Below are 15,112 nucleotides of genomic sequence, written 5' to 3' on the forward strand. Positions count from 1 at the left end.
TGAAGTCTGTGTCTGCCCTGCCAGCCTTCGGATGGCCGCCCCATGCCCTCTCCTCAAAGGCAGAACAGAAGCAATACTCAGGCCAGCTTTGAAAACTGGTGATTACGCCACAGCTGCAGGAGGCTGGAAGCTCGGGCATTGAACAGGGCTTAGGTGCGTGGAGCCAGCAGTCAGGTGAGCAAAGAGATGGCTCAGCGGGCCCTGTCTGCTCCCATAGCGAGTGCTGTCTTCCAACCTAAGGATGGCTCCATGGGTTTCCATGTGCATGTGTGCATTGAGAACAGGAGTGTCCTGGAGGTACAGATGTCTCACAGCCTGCTCTGTAGACATTCACCCCCAACCTTTAGGGAAGTCACGAGAAGGGCAAGAAGCTTGAGGCCTATGGCTTGGTCAATGGACAGGAAACAGCTGAATCTCCCCTCATTTAGGCTGCACTTGTCGTAGGTGATAGTCACATCTTACCTTTCACTCATTCATTCAACAACTGTGCACTGAGAATCTGCTATGTGCCAGGGTTCCAGCAATAGCACTGTGAGCAGGCCAGGTGGCGTCTGTGTGTAAAGCTCTCATGAACTTTACATTTAGGAAGAGGTACACTATTGGCACATAAGCAAAATACATGAGTAAAGTCACGTCAGATGGAAAGTGCTTTGACTAGAATAAAACAGGCAGTGCAGTAAAGAGAGCAGTGCAGAGTTCCTTTTGACTGGAAGGCCTCCCCAAGGAGGTAGCATTTGAGCTGGTGCTAGAATGAGGGGAGGAGCCAGCCCAGGGATGAACTGGAACAGAATGTTCCAGGAGGAGGGCACAACAGGTGCAAAGGCCCTGACGCAAGAATGAAGTTGATGCCTTTGATGAACTGAACGATGACCAGAACTGGAACACGGCGGGTAGGGGCCAGATCAGGCAGGGCCACGTAGACTGTGGGAAAGAGTTTGGACTTTTTTTTTTCTTTTGGAAACGGAGTCTCACTCTATCATCCAGGCTGGAGTGCAGTCTTGGCTCACTGCAACTTCTGCCTCCAAGGTTCAAGCGATTCTCGTGCCTCAGCCTCTCAAGTAGCTGGAATTACCGGCGCACACCACCGTGTGGGCACACCAGGTGCACACAAAAATTAGCACACCTGGCTAATTTTTGTATTTTTAGTAGAGATGGGGTTTCACTGTGTTGCCCAGGCTGTTCTCGAACTCCTGACCTCAGGCAATCCGCCTGTCTGGGCCTCCCAAAGTGCGGGGATTATAGGCGTGAGCCACTGTGCCTGGCCAGGAATTTGCACTTTGAAGTACGGCAGTAGACCATCGGCTACCCTGTGTGCCGGTTACTGTGGGATATCCAAATTTGCTCACTTGGTCACTCAGTCAATCAGTTAGCCCATCAGTGAACATCCTTTTCTGAGCATAAGTGCAGGGACTGGGGACATAGAGATAATTGAGACACAGTCCCCAGCCCTCAAAAGGCTCAAAGTTAGTGTGGACACACACACTTGAAACCCAAAATGACAAGCAGAGGGACGTTCAGGATGCTGGGAATCAGACCAGGAAGCCTTTGTTTCTAAGTGAGAAGACCAGAAAAGGCCTTCAAAACTACATGATATTTGTGCTGGATCTCGAAACACCAGGCACTGTGCTGGCACATCAAGGTGCTTAGTAAATATTTGTTAAATGAAAGAAGCAAGGAAGGGAGGAAGAGAAGGAAGAAGGAAAGATGGGAATTTGCTAAGAGCTGAAGAGTTTTGGTGACGTGAGACTGTGTGGAGAAAGAGTAACTGATTCTGTCTGGAGTCACAGGAGGCTTCTCAGAGTGACATGTGAGCAGAACATGCCCTACCTCCTGCTCTGGGACTCCTACTCTGCAAGGCACATAGTAGCTGCACAGTAAATATTGAGAGGTGTGGTGGTATTCCATGCTATTTACTCAACATTTTTATCTGTCTGTTTTCCAGTTGCTTGTTAAGCTTGTACTTCTCTGCCACTTGTAAAGTTAGGTATGGTCACATGACTTTCCTTGGCCTGTGACGTGTGAGAAAAAGTGACATGGGTCACTACTGAACATGTTTTGAGAGCTAGTGAGCAATTTACCATGTTCCCTTTGGAGGCTAATATAGGGAAGAGGTTCCCTGCCAATCTTCAATGGGCATACAGGAGAAGCCACTGAATTCTGGGGTGGTTGTTACTGCAGCAGAATCTGTCCTATCTTGACTTATAGAATGAGTGAGTCAGTGGGGCCCTGGGAGGATTTCTGAGTTATGGCAGGGGCATGAGGCCCCTTTGGAAGTCACAGGTGTGGTGAGTCTGTCAAGGAATGAGTCATCCTGAAGCCCATTAAAAATATTTCTTGGGAAAAGAATCTTGGGGCCCCAGTCTTTGTTCAGCCAGTAAAAGGGAGCTGGAGTGCCCCTCCGGCATGTTGAGCTCTCCCACAGCCCCTTGCCCTCTTCTTTCCCAGGGGCAGCATTTTTATTACATCTCCTGTTATTACATCTGTAGCCCTTGTTCATTCCCCTGGGTCATTCGTTTATTCCCAAACATTTCTCATGACCTGCTCTGTGCTGGACCTTGTGCTTGGTGCTGGGTAGACCACGTGTGGATGAAACCGGGCACCAGGTCTCAGGAAGCTCAGAGCTTAGAGAACAACACAGATATAGAAACAAATGCACTGCAATACAAATGGGTGGACACATGTGCGCTCCCGCACGTGCACAGACACACAGAGATGCCCAAGTAGGAGAGCTTGAGTTGGTTTGTCTGATGTTTGAGCTAGCTGCTAACAACTGGCTGGAGTTTGCCAAATGGGAAAGGCAGGAAGGATGCTCCCAGCTGCAGGGTCAATGTGTGCAGCTGTGTAGGATTATGCAAGAGAAGTGAGGCCGGGCACGACGGCTCAGGCCTGTAATCCCAGCGCTTTGGGAGGCTGGGGTGGGTGGATCACTTGAGGTCAGGAGTTCAAGACCAGTCTGGCCAACATGGTGAAATTGTGTCTGTACCAAAAATTACAAAACTTAGCCAGGTGTGGTGGCATGCACCTGTAATTCCAGCCACTTGAGAGGCAGAGATTTCAGTGAGCCGAGATTATACCATTGCATTCCAGCCTGGGTGATGGAGTGAGACCTTGTCTCAAAAAAAAAAAAAAAAAAAAAAAATGGGAGAAGTGATACTCTTAGGTGGACTGAGTGGCAAGCTTGGAGCTAGAGGATTAGGTGTGGAGAGCTCATGAAGGACCTAGGGTGCCAGGCTGAGGGGGTCTGGACTTTGTCCTAATGTCAGCAGGGAGCAAGCAAATGCCTTTGGGTAGAGGAGGGCATGGGTGAGAGCTGAGCTTTGGCTGTAGGGAATACCAGGCCCCCAGTCTCCAATTGGATGACTTGGCAAGTGATGTAACTTCTGTGTGCCTCAGTTTCTTTATCTGTAAAATGGGACTGAAAAGTGTATATACCTCATCATGCAGGAAAGAGGCATATTACAAGGAAAGCCTTTGGCAAGGTGCCTGGCACAGCGTTAAGAGTCAGCAAACGGTAGCTGTGATTGTTATTAGCAAAATGTAACATCTTGGGAAACGAGTGGTGTTGAAGGGTGCTGGGAGGGAGGGGATGTCACATTTATCCAGCCACCTTGCAACTCTTTGGGCCCTTACAGCTTGCATCCTGTAGGCCTTGCATCTTTGCGAAGGCCGGCATCTCCCTGTGTCCTGGACAGTGGACAAGCCAGGCGGATGGAAGGTTTGCAGCAGGACATCTCCATGAGCACAAGGTCTTGGGTCTGTGTCACTGTGGTGATAAACCCTGGGACCAGGGATGGGCAGCTTTGATGTGCAGCTACAAAGGCCCAACTGCCCCTGTGGAGATGCCAGGTCTGCACAGGTGGTGACACCCCACCCATTTTGAAGCATGTTTTTAATAAGGGTTGTTGGAGAGGCCAGGGTGTGCTCTGGAAAGTCCCAGAGCCTGCTTCTGGAATAGGTCTGGTTAATACGGGCACAGAATAGACAGAGCATTAATTACACCCAAATCCTTCAGATAACTGGGATACATTTTCCCTTAGGCCCAAAGAGGAAGGACGTTGGCTTTGGTTGTGTGCCTACTTTGTGCGAGTACTTGCACATCTAGACTCTCACCAAATCCTCCAGCGCCCTTGCAAGTTGGTCTTACTGTCCCTGACATGCAGATGAGCACTCGAGGCTCTGAAGGGCCAGCCACTTGTCACATAGTCTAAGGAGAAGAGTCAGCTAGGAAGCAAATTCTACCTGACCCTGAAACCCTATGACTCTTGTTTCTATGGACTTAGTGGGGAAATGTGTTGTGGGGCGTGTGTGTGTGTGTTTTGGCTTTATGTTTTGATTAAAAGGCAGCTTCTCACTCTGTCCTGCAGGATTCTCCCTCCACCCAAATCTCTGCCTGGGAAACGCTTACTTTTCCTGTTTGGCAAAGCTCAGGCATCACCTGTCTGAGAAGCCCCCCTCGGTTCTCTCCTCCAGAGTCCTGGCTCCTCTCTGCTGTGGCCCATTTGGGGCCTTTCTCTCCCATTGGGCTGTAAAGTCCTTGAAGACAAAAATGTTTATGTGCCTCCAACTTGTAGTTCAGGAGACTCACAGATTTCCTAAGCAGATACTAGCCTCTGCACATGGTATGTTCCTCAGTAGGAGAGGCTTGAGGGGTAAGACCAGGCACCTGCATCCAGGCAGTAATAGGACCTGCCTAAAGCCCACTAAAGCCCCCATCATCATGACCCAAGTGCAGTGCTAGGCATGTGACATAGATTCTCTCATGGACTCCAAACACCTTGTGAGGAAGGTTTTTTTTTTTTTTTTTGAGACAGAGTCTTGCTCTTGTTGTGCAGGCTGGAGTGCAATGGTGCGATCTTGGCTCACCACAACTTCTGCTTCCCGGGTTCAAGTGATTCTCCTGCCTCAGCCTCCCGAGTAACTGGGATTACAGGCATGCACCACCATGCTTGGCTAATTTTGTAATTTTTTTTAGTGGAGACGGGACTTCTCCATGTTGATCAGGCTGGTCTTGAACTCCAGACCTCAGGTGATCCGACCACCTTGGCCTCCCAAAGTGCTGGGATTACAGGCATGAACCACTGCACCTGGCTAAGGTTCTTTATGATACCCATTTTGCCCATGAGAAATCTGTGTCCTGAGGAGACCAAGGCCTTTCCAGCTGCTTAGTGGCAAATCTCTGATTGCTAACTGAATCTGAATATATTTTTATGGATTTATTCAATCAATCAAAATGTCTTTAGGGTCTGCTCTGTGCCAGGTGCTGTTTTAGGCACTGGGGATGCAGCCATGAACAGAATAGGTGAGGCCTGTGTGAGTGAGTGGGTGTGTGTGAGTGTGAGTGTGGTAGAGGGGGCTGGAGGTGAACGGGCTGAGAATCAGTAAAGGCTTCCAGGAGAAGGTTAAGCTGAGACCCAAAGAATAAATTGGGGTTAGGTCAGCAAAGGTGGGTGGGGTGGAAAAGCCAGAGGAGGGGAGCAGTAGAGACAAGACCTGAGTGAGAGCGAGCACAGGGGCTGGGAAGAGCTGGAGGAGGGGGTTGGGCAGGGGATGGTGAGAGAAGGGGCTGAAGAGCAAGGCACGCTCAGATGGGATCCAGAGGGCCTTCCTGAGAAGGGTCATCTACACAGGCTGTTAATGACCCAGCGATCCAGTGCCCTTCAGGGTGGGAAAAAAGGTTTTCTGCATATTTTATGTCATGGAGATTTCCTGTGCCCACAGCCCTGCCACGTATATCTCCTCGAGAAGACAGAGAAGGCATCCTCCAAGGTGGGGAGAGAAGCAACCCCAGCTGTTGGAACACTCTGCAGTGAGTATTTGCTGGGTGCCTCAGCCAGAAGCCAGACACCCTGTGGTTTCGTTTGTTTGTTTGTTTTGTTTTGTTTTTGTTTTTGCTGTATTTTTTGAGACTGAGTTTTGCTCTTGTTGCCCAGGCTGGAGTGCAGTGGTACAATCTTAGTTCACTGCAACCTCCACCTCCCAGGTTCAAGCGATTCTCTTGCCTCAGCCTCCTGGGTAGCTGGGATTATAGGCATGCACCACCACGCCCAGCTAATTTTGTATTTTTAGTAGAGATGGGTTTCTCCATGTTGGTCAGGCTGGTCTTGAACTCCTTACCTTGTGATCCACCCACCCTGACCTCCCAAAATGCTGGGATTACCGGTGTGAGCCACCACGCCCAGCCACCCTGGGTTTTTTTAGGCCTGTGTGAGCATGTGGGTGTAAGTGTGAATGTGTGTGAGTGTGAGTGTATGTGAGTTCCAACCTGCTGTGTGGGCCTGGGCAAGTTGCTTTGCCTCTCTGAGCCAAAAATTTTTCTGTGTGAAATGAAGAGACAAATCCCTATGTGTCTTAGAATCACTTGCCCCTTCATTTTTTCCTGGAGAAAGGAGCTTATTTTGCCCAAGAGGAGCAGCTCAGGGTAGAATAAAACATTTATTGGATATGCTCGGATTCCTTGCAACTCCCAGGAGGCAGTTAAATGCAGGGCAGAGAAGCTGTCCCTTTCTAAGGGACTTTCTAAGATGAAAGCGTGTCTTCTGTAAGGGCAGCTCCCCACTGGCCCTCTTTGCCAGCCTCCAGGCTGCCTCTTTGCTCTGCACAGAGGTCAAGCATGCCAAGGCTTTGGTTTTTAACCACTTCACTCCACCTCTGTGCCAAGGAGAGTCTGATAAACCCAGTGCCGCTTACCTGTCTCTGGATGTGTGTTTCTGAGCCAGTCACATCCCTGGCTGAGCACAGTGGTTAAGGGCGTGGATTCAAGCTACTTCCTAGCTGTAAGGCTTGTGGGGGAGTATCTGTGAGGTTCAGTTTCCTCATCCAGAAAAGGGAGAAATAATGACCACTGTGACTGTTGCAAAGACTAAACAGATGACAAATGGAGCGTGTTCATTAATTTGCCTGACACATGGGGAGCACATGAATAAATATTAAAAAATAATGGAGCAGCCGAATGCGGTGGCTCACTCCAGGAGTTCGAGAGCAACCTGGCCACGATGGTGAAACCTCATCTTTACTAAAAATACAAAAATTAGCCAGGTGTGGTGGCAGGCATCTGTAATCCCAGCTACTTGGGAGGCTGAGGCAGTAGAATCGCTTGAACCTGGGAGGCAGAGGTTGTAATGAGCCTCTGCCATTGGCACTCCAGCCTGGGTGAGCAAAACAAATAAAAAATCATGGAACACGGCTTTTTGTTTTTGTTTTTTGAGTCTAGGAAGAATTTTTATTAGAAGTAGGAAAAAATGTCAGGTTCTTTTATTGTGGGAAAAACACACATAACATGAAACTAATCGGCTTGACCATTTTTAAATGTACATTTCAGGGATGTTAGGTACATTCACATGTGCAGCCGTCATCACCATCCATCTCTAAAACTTTTTCGTCTCCCCAAACTGAACCTCTAACCCAATAAACAATAGCTTCTTGCTCCTCCCTTTCCTTTAGTCCACGTCACCCACCATTCTATCTTCTGTTTCTATGAATTTGGCTATTCTAGGTGTCTCACCTAAGTGAGACATACAGTATTTACCTTCTTGTGACTAGCTTATTTTACTTAGCATGATGTCCTCAGGGTTCACCCATGATGTAGCATGTGTCAGATTCTCCCTCCTTTCTAAGGCTGAATACTGCTCCCTTGTATGGATAGACCACATCATGTTACTCCATTCATCCATCAATGAACACTTGAGTTGCTTCCACTTTTGGGCTACTGTGAATAATGCTGCTATGAACATTAGCACAGCAACTTCCTAATCATCTTTGAATCCAATCCAGAAAGGAGCACTCAAGGAAAAAGGAGTGAGCAAATATCTGTTTGAGTCTCTGCTTTCTGTCCTTTTGGGTAAATGTCTACAAGTGAAATTGCTGGCTCATATCGTGACTCTGGGTGTAATTTTTACATTACTCGTATAGTAAGTTTTAAAGTCTCCATTTCTTCAAATTAAACAGGGGCCCATGGCAAACGGGGACCTCTCCTCCATCGTTCCTCCCTTGCCCAGCACGGAGTCAGTACAGGCTCTGCCCACCTCTAGACTTTGGTGCCTAATCCAAGGCTCCTCTGAGCTATGCTGGCCTCCATGGTGGTGGGTGTAGTTGGCGTGTTTCTGGACCGGTACAGACACACAGCATCCAGCCATCTGCTGGATGGGGCAGCTCCTGCCTCTGGTTCCCCCTTGAAAAAGAATCCAGGTACTACCTCCTGTTTCATGGAGCTGTCTGGATGAAGCACCACTTCCCGGGAGCATTGCCACCTCAGAGCAGCACCACATGGAAGAATCACCCCTGCCTGCTGCCAGCCCAGGACCCAGCCCTAGGCCATCATTGTCTTTGTAGCCTCACTGGCCCTTCACAGTCTGCACCCAGGCAGGTTGGTGTCCTGGTTACAAGGACTTTGGGATCAGATGGATCTAGGCTTGAGACCAGGCTCTGGCAGTTGTCACTTGCATAAGTTTGAGAAAGACACAACTCTCTTCTGTTTCGTAATGTACAAAAGGGGATAGTAGCTGACTCTGTTAACAGGAAAATTAAGCAAATACATGGAAATCCCTGAGCCCTCTGTCTGGCATAGAGCCTACAGTCAGTGATTGGAGCTGTCAAGACCCTGTCATTACCTCTTTAGGCACAAGAGTGAAGGAGGCAGAGCTTCCAGGGCTGAGAGTGGAGGGGAGTTGAGATGGTGAGATGCCTCTGAGCAGGGTTTTCAGGGTCCTAGCTGAGGACACTTGGAAGAAGATTCTGGGTCAGCCAAGTCAAACTCCTCCCCTCCCCACAGCTTCCATGAAGGTAGCTTCATGGAAATTTCTTTTCCTTACTATGAGTTGAAGGAAAGAAGCACACATTTGTGAAGTATCATTGTGTCCCTTGTGATGTCTCATGGAAAAAAATGTCAGTCATTACAGCTTAATTAATCCTTTCATAATTGAATAGAAGAATGTCTGAGAAAATTGTTTTCTCATGTTTTTTGCCACTAAAATATTACTAAAAGACATGTCCATGAAGCAGCAATATGGAGGTTGCTTCTTATATCTTCCTTTAAACCCTTGTATTTGAACAAGGCTTTAAGGTTCACACAATTTTTTCACATGATACATTGATCATCTTGACCCACTTTACAGATGGGGAAACTGAGGCTCTGAGAAGTGAGAAGCATGCCATAGAGAACTGCAGTTGGAAATAGCTCTTTCTCTTTTAGGCAGTCCTCACTGAGAAACTGAAGTTTCCCCCATGATGTTCTCATGATAGTGACTGAGTTCTCACGAGATCTGATGGTTTTGTAAGGGGCTTTCCCCCTTTGCTTGGCACGTCTCCTTCCTGCCGCCATGTAAAGAAGGACATGTTTGCTTACCCCTCTGCCATGATTGTAAGTATCCTGAGGACTCCCTAGCCATGAGGAACTGTGAGTCAATTAAACCTCTTTCCGTTATAAATTGCCCAGTCTCAGGCAGTTCTTTGTAGCAGCATTAGAACTGACTAATACACTATGCTTGCAGGATTTCTTTGTCCTTGGCCTACGAGTAGGTAAATTTTTCAGCAAGGTCAGCTGCACTGCATCCCATACTGTCTCTACCCCACTGCTGCTCTAGAGTGATTCTGAAGGCTCCTAAGTCATGGTCAGCTGCAGCTTGGCCTGGGGTGAGGCCGGTGGGCGGTTTGCTGCCTCCCTCAGAGCCATCCCCACAGCAACCTTTGTCTTTCTGCTTGTTACCTTGTAAAACAGGATGATTCCAAAACTCTTTCTATTTCTGCCTCTAATTGTCCATAGCATCTTCATCACGTCCTACCCCACTATCAAATCCTCCCCTTTGCTGCTCTGTGTGGCTGAAAGGCTGCATATTAAATTCGAGTGTAGATCAGCCCTCTAAACTTGGCAGGGCACATGTCCCCTCACACATTGCTGACCTCTCCACTCCAACCACTACTGACCCAGGTCTCCCTTTTACTGAGGTGTCACTGTTGGTTTTTTAGAACCAGGGACAGGCTTTTCTATTTTTCTGTGTCTCCTCTCATCTTGGAAACACATCCTGCCATGGTCATTTGAGATGCTTATTACACTGAATGTGCTTGTCTGGTTCCCCTACAGAATAGCAAGTTCCATGAGAGTGGGTACACCTCTCTCTCTCTGTCTTATTCAACATCATTCTGCCAGAGCCAATCTCAGTGCCTGGCAGAGTGAGCACTCAAGGAGAAAGGAACTCTATTTTCCAACATATGTATGGAACTTCCTCCCTCAAACCACCTGCCAATTGGACAAGCAGGTCTTCCACTGTTTACCATTGTCTCCTGTAACTTGAATGGGTGAACAGGATCTATCAGAGGACCTCAGGCGCCACGCTACAGGAGACGGAGACCTAGCAATCAATTCCCTTCTCTTATGAGCAGTCAACTTCCTAATCATCTTTCAATCCATCACACATTTTCTCTGTCCTGTTTACAAGAAGACTACAACAAGCTGGCCTCGTTCTGATCACTCATCACGCCATCCCTAAGCCTGTTCATCCAGTGACCCTAACAAAGAAAGAAATGGGGCTGACCTGCCATGACTTGTTCTTAAGGAATCAGTGTGGGGTCCTGGGAATTACTTTCCTTCCTAGATGCTCTCCAAGCCCCGAGTTTTCTGGAACCTTGCCCAGAGTGGTGTTAAACTCATCAACCCATGTATTTGCAGAATCAGATTTTGAAAATGCAAAGCACCCTTGTCCATTCTTTAGGCTGTTAGCTCTCTCTGAATCTCCTAGATTTCCCAGGGAATCCTGTGCACAAGTTCTTCTGATGCCCTAAAATGGACGCTTCCTAGCCCAGAGGTTTCAATTTCTATGCCTCCCAGTGCCCTCTTAGCATTGCCCCACCTCCCCTGGCCTCCTGTTCCCTTTCATCATATTCACTCTAGTCTTTTGGTCTGGTGGTTATTTTCCTTGCTAGTTGTGGTGGGTTGAATGGTGACCCCCTAAAAGATATGTCAGTGTCCTGGAATCTGTGAATGTAACCTCATTTGGAAAAAAGAGTCTTTGCAGAAGTAATTAAGGATTTTGAGATGAGATCTTCCTGGATTACACAGGCAGGCCCCAAATCCAACAACAATTGTTCTTATAAGAGACAGACAAGGAGAAGACTCAGACACAGAAGAGATGAGAGCCATGTGAAAGATGGAAGCAGAATTAGGGGGCTGCAGCTGCAAGCCAGCAAGCACATGGAGCCATCAGAAGCCGGAGGAGGAATTCTTTGTTGAGAATTCTCTCTTACCAGGCCAGGTGTGGTGGCTCCTGCCTGTAATCCCAGCACTTTGGGAGGACGAGGCAGGCAGATCACCTGAGCTCAGGAGTTTGAGACCAGCTTTGGCAACATGGTAAAACCCTGTCTCTACTAAAAGTAGAAAAACAAAAATAAAAATTAGCCAGATGTGGTGGTGGGCACCTGTAATCCCAGCTGCTTGAGAAGCTGAGTCAGGAGAATCACCTGAACCCAGAAGGCAGGGGTTGCAGTAAGCTGAGATCACACCACTGCACTTCAGCCTGGGCAACAGAGTAAGGCTCTGTCTCAGAAATGAATGAACCAATGAATGAATGAATGAATGAATGAATTCTCCCTCACAGTCTTTGAAGGAAGGCTCTACTGACACCCTGATTTTAGACAATGGGCCTCCAGAACCATGAGAAAATTAATTTCTCTTGTTTTCAGCCACCCAATTTGTTACGGCAGCCTAAGGAAGCAAATCCAGTTACAGAGACCGGTGCTCCTAGCTCTGCCTCTGGTCACAAGCCTTCTTTGGGATGAGCATGCCGGCCTCCACACTGGCATGGCTGCCTCCATCCTCACTCCCTCGAGTCCCTCTGTGGCACCATGGCTACCAGAGTGACATTACTAAAGTATATGCCGGCATTGCATTCCTGTTCGAAACTTTTATCAGCTAGAACGCCTTCTGTTCCAAGTGACAGAAAACCCAACCTAAACTGGCTTAAACAAAAAGGAGTTTATTGGCTCAGAAGCCCACAAAGGCCAGGGACTCGGGCTGGCTTCATCTCGGCTGGATTTGGAGCTCAAACGATGTCTCTGGAACTCATTTCGCTCCACTATGCTGCCTTCTGCTGTGTTGGCTTCAGTCTCAGAAGCCCCACGGTTGTGAGGTGGTGACTGCAGCACCAGCCCCTACATCCTGTCAGATTAGAGACCAGCAGAAGGGATCAAAGACTTCACCCAGGTCCTCAAGCCAAAGCCCAGGATGGGCTCCCATTGGGCTGGATTGCCCTTCCCTCAGCCAATCCCCGTGGCCACAGCAGTGTAATTCACGGATTGGCCTAGGTTTGGGTCACATGCTGCTTCCCCTAGAGTCTTAGGGGAACTGCTTCTACGAGAACCACTGGACTGGGAGGAAAGAAGGGGAGGAAAGGAGTAAGATGCAACCCCCAAAGTCCCACCCTAAATATAGTAAATTCATTCAGAGCAGCCAGGAAAAAACCCAGCATGTCCTTCCAAATGCTCTTCCATCTTCCCTGCCAAGGCTCATCAAGATCTAAATCCCTGGTCTCCAGCCTCACCTCCGACTTACTTGACAGCCCCAGGCATATCCTGTCATTTCCTGCCTATGTGCCTTTGCTCACGTGCTCCCCTTTGCCTGGACCACTCTTTTCCCCTTCCCCAGCCCGGATCTGACTAGTTTCTACTCCTCCTGTTCCGCTAGAGGCTTTCACTCCTCTTTGGACCCCAGAACATCCTGAACCCCTTTGACAGAATCTGACTGCTAATGAGTCTGTCTCCTTGACTGAACTCTGCACTCCATAAGGGCAGAGACTTATTTTATTCTTATTTTAAACAAACATATAAAGTTCTTTCCAAGGGCCAACCACCATTTAAGCTCTTCACAACTATTAACTCATTTAATTCTCATTGTAAATACATGAAGTAGGTTCTGTTATTAGCCCTACTTTTAAAGATGAGGAAACTGAGGTACAGAAAGGCCATATCTGATTTACCTGTGTATTTCTTTTTTATTTTGTTTTATTTTTGACAGAGTCTCTCTTGCTCTGTCACCCAGGCTTAAGTGGAATGCAGTGGTATGATCACAGCTCACTGTAACCTCAAACTCCTGGGCTTGAGTGATCCTCCCGCCTCAGCCTCCCCAGTAGCTGGGACTACAGGGTGATCTTTTATTTCCCATGTCCAGCCCACTAAGCACCTGGAAGGTATTATAAAAATACTTGTTTTTCAGATTGTCTCTCCTGGTCTCTGCCCCAAGTCCTACCAGTACGGTTGTATCTTCTGATTTCCTCATTTCTCAAAGTTGCTCACATTCTGGATCTTCCCAGGCTGGAAAGGGAGTGTTGCTGAGGCAGCCTCAGCTGGAGCAACTCTGGCTCAGCATCTGGTGTCCAGGCCAGCGACCTAAGGGCTGACACAGAGGCCTGTGACATGAGGAAGGAACTCCATCTGGACCCTTTAGGCCTATGAAAGCCCTGTGATGGGAGGATGAGCCCAGGTGCCCCCCAGGTGGCCCTCTGCCTCGGTATCCATGATCACTACCCCTGTGTTCCTGAGCCCAGACCAGGAATCCCATCCTGACAGTCACTTACCTGCACAGACTGCTGAGGTCCATTGTGTCCCCGGAACCCTAAGCTGAAAGCTCCTGAGATTTAACTGGCTCCAAGTGAAAATGTGCATATATAGTTCTCATGGGGGCGATGACTGAATGATGACCTATAGCCTCCACTTCTGTGGATCAGCCTGGTTCTCTTTTCTGCCACCCTCTCCTCACTCAGCTGGTTCCCCTCCCTCCTCATCACTGTCAGAGCTGCCTCACTTTCCTCCCTCCATGCTTCTTTGTCTTTCCCTGTCCGATTGTTCATTTCTGGTCTTGGCCAGTCTCCCCTCTCTCACTTCTCTTCTGCCTGTCTCTTTCTCCTTCTCTCTCTCTCTCTATTTTTAATTTTTATTTTTTTGAGATAGAGTCTCACTTTGTCACCCAGACTGGAGTGTAATGGTGCGATCTCAGCTAACTGCAACCTCTGCCTCCCGAGTTCAAGCAATTCTCCTGCCTCAACCTCCTGAGTAGCTGGGAATACAGGTGTGCACCACCACTCCCGGTTAATTTTTGTAGTTTTAGTAGAGACGGATTCTTGCCATGTTGGCCAGGCTGGTCTCGAACACCTAACCTCAAGTGATACACCTGCCTTGGCCTCCCAAAGTGCTGGGATTACAGGCGTGAGCCACTGTGCCCAACTCTCCTTGTCTCTCTCTCTCTCTTTTTTTTTTTTTGAGATGGAGTCTCACTTTGTCCCCCAGGCTGGCATGCAATGGTGAGCTCTCGGCTCACTGCAACCTCCGCCTCCTGGGTTCAAGCAAGTCTCCTGCCTCAGCCTCCCAAGTAGCTGGGATTACGGGTGTGCACCACCACGCCTAGCTAATTTTTGTATTTTTAAGTAAAGACCAGGTTTCACCATGGTTGGTCAGGCTGGTCTCGAACCCCTGACCTTGTGATTCACCCATCTCAGCCTCCCAAAGTGCTGGGATTACAGGTGTGAGCCACCACAGCGGCTTCTCCTTGTCTCTTAATGCTTGACTCTTCTCTACTGTGTCCCCTGCTGTGCATCTGCCTGTTTCCACTCCCTGGATATCGGGCCATCTATCTGTCTTCCAGCTGCCTTCACTCTATCCTTGGTTACCTGGGCTGTCCAGTATGGAGCCTGGCACCTCCTTCCCATCAGAGTGAGAGGACCCCTCTGTAGCAGAGCAGCCTTAAAGACCCCCATCCATGGCTCTTTCACATTCTCTGAGCCTCCTCCTGGATCCCTTTGCACCTTGGGGTCCCTTTGCCTAACCCAGGAGGCTGGAATCCTCAGAGCCACATGGGCAGGGTGGCTGGCTGCTGCCCCGAGGACCAGGTCCCAGCAGCCTCCCTTAATGAGCACGCCTTTGGTGACACATTCATTATTCCTGTTCGGTCGCTTTGAGTCAAAACTGATTAGTTACACTTACTGCTGCAAAGATGTAATGATTTTATTGTTTATCTTCAATTTATTTTGATTAACATCTCCGTTCTTTTCATTGCAAGTGCAATTAGGTGCAATCTAACAGCGACTACTTTAATTTTGTTGAAATTAAGATGAATAAGTGATGGCTTATGGTG

The sequence above is a fragment of the Callithrix jacchus genome, chromosome 1 (assembly GCF_049354715.1).
Source record: "Callithrix jacchus isolate 240 chromosome 1, calJac240_pri, whole genome shotgun sequence".
Lineage (NCBI taxonomy): Eukaryota > Metazoa > Chordata > Mammalia > Primates > Cebidae > Callithrix > Callithrix jacchus.